The 2321-nt window shown below is 36.7% G+C and overlaps 1 pseudogene; it reads right to left on the reverse strand.

The window, feature by feature from the left end:
* Nucleotides 1-1838: 1838 nt before the first annotated feature.
* LOC138157326 (U6 spliceosomal RNA) lies at nt 1839-1936 on the reverse strand (annotated as a pseudogene).
* Nucleotides 1937-2321: the final 385 nt, after the last annotated feature.

The following is a 2321-nucleotide window of genomic DNA, read 5'->3' on the forward strand; positions in this document are numbered from 1 at the left end:
GCTTTAAAAAAAAATTGAATCCAATGCCTTCCCCTGTGTTTCCTCTTAGAACAAAATAAGTACAGAGTATTCAAACACACACCTTACTGGTCATATCTGAGAACTGGGGGCCACATGCCATTCTCATAGTCCATTTTTTTCTCTGTGCAGAAGAGAGAATTATGATTCATTATTATGAATTATGACCTTTCTGAAGACATGATTGATCAAAGTTTTGATATTTTTCAGTGGGGTATTTTTTGGTGTTATAATTCATGATTGTGTCAGTTACTCTCCCGATTCTGTTTACTTTGCTTTCTATCAGTTTTTTTTTTCTAGTTTCTCTCATTGAAACAATACGTTTTCAAAAGTAGTTTCCCTCATTTTTGAACTGAATTCAGTTTATAGCTTCAGAAATAATTAATAGGTAATAAATGCTTAAGAAAAAACGAAGAGCTTTTTCTAGCTCCTCAAAAAGTTAAGGTGATTGAAAAGCTAGTATGTTGATGTACAGATTGTATTTGCACGACAGTGAATGACCAAGATGTAAAGTGGAACTCTTCACACAATTTCAAGGTATTCAGTTTAGAACAACACCATCATCTGTAGCACTGTGTTTGCAGTGTAAGCCTTGAAAGCTTAATTATTAGATGATAAATTAGTATGTCATCTTATGTGTCATAGTATTTTTATTTTTGCTGCTACATTTTATAAGTGGATTAACAAGACTGTCGCAGTTGTCATAATAAGTGTGGGGAGTTTCATGAAGTCAGGTATTTCACAGGAAGTATTAGCGTCCTATTCTTTCTTCAATTCAGTACATCTTTATTAAGTATTTATTGTGTAGAAGGTACTGGGGATACAAAGATGAAAAAAATAACAATTCTTGTCCTCAAGGACCTTATAATCTATAGGGAGTGCTAGGGTACAACACATAGAAAACCCTCTCTTGCTATCAGCTTCAACCCATATTGCCTCCACTTCTGCCTTCATTGCCACTTGGGAACATCTGGGGCCTGATGGGTGAGCCTTTGCTTTATCTTTCTTCGCACTTGAGGGCCAACAGTTCCTTCTCACCTCTATCTTCCCTACCTTCCACCCCCACTCTCCTTTATATGTTATTTTTCGTTTGTATATAAGTTTCTTGAGGACAGAGACTGCCTTGATTTCTTGTATATGTATCCCCAGTGCTGAGCAGAGTGCCTGGCACATAGTAATTGCTTAATAAATGCTGTATGTATCGGTGCATCTATTATCTATCTGTGTATCTCTGTGTGTGTGGGGTCCTGAAGGATAGATCTTAGGAGAGTGCTCTAAGAAATTTTGAGAAGAGAGAACACTCCCAGCTGGGGGATCAAAGAAGGCTTTTTAAAGATGGCAGAAGAGCAGTCTTGAATGAAGTAAAATGGAGATGAGGACATGTGGCACTTGCAGGGGGTAGAAAGGGGATTCATCATGAGCAGAGAGTAATGATATAGAACAGAACCGGAAAGGGAGGGTGGTGTCATATTATTGAGAGCCATCAGTGCCAGGCATAGTAGTTTATTTTGTTCATTAGGCCAGTTGCAAGCCAGTGAAGATACCAGCTAAGCAACTCGAAGGCATAGTAGATAGAATGCTGGACCTGGAGTCAGGAAGAGCCAAGTTCCAATCCAACTTTAGACACTTAGTGTGACCCTGAGCAAATCACTTAGCCTCTGTATGCTTCAGTTTCCTTATCTGTAAAATGGGTATAATAATAGTGCCTGTCTTCCAGGGTTGTTGTGAGAATCAAAGAGGATAATAGTTGTAAAGTGCTTAGTACTCCTGTCACATAGTGAGTGCTATATAAATGTTAGCTATTGTTTTGTTATTATAATACAAAAATGGAATATGTCACAATTTTGCATGTCATCATTGTGTAGGGGTCATAATCATCTTTATTGTTTGAATTGTATTATATGTACTGTAGAAGCAAATAGCTAATATTGGCTATTATTATTGTCATAGGAATGATGTGATCAGGACTATCTATATAAATGATTAATTTGACCTTGATATGAAGGACAGGGAGGCAAAATACCACTTGATATTGGTTTATATAGTTACTTATAGAATCTTATGTGCTGGAAGGGATGTTAGTTGTCATCTAGTCAATTTCATCTTTATAATGGTTGGATTATATGGGAGTATGGATACCCTAAAATGGAGATACATAGTTATAAATTTGCCCGTTGGGTTCTTTGAGTAGTTTAGTGTCCCATAGTCCAAACTCACATGATTCATTATGTAGATTAGATGACCACCTCATTCTGGTTGGTATTTATAGATACCTTAACATAAAAGTGTTATACTTGAATCAT

Source organism: Petaurus breviceps, unplaced genomic scaffold (assembly GCF_028583685.1).
Source record: "Petaurus breviceps papuanus isolate PSGF00001 unplaced genomic scaffold, PetGlider_PUasm1.0 171, whole genome shotgun sequence".
Classification (NCBI taxonomy): Eukaryota; Metazoa; Chordata; class Mammalia; order Diprotodontia; family Petauridae; genus Petaurus; species Petaurus breviceps.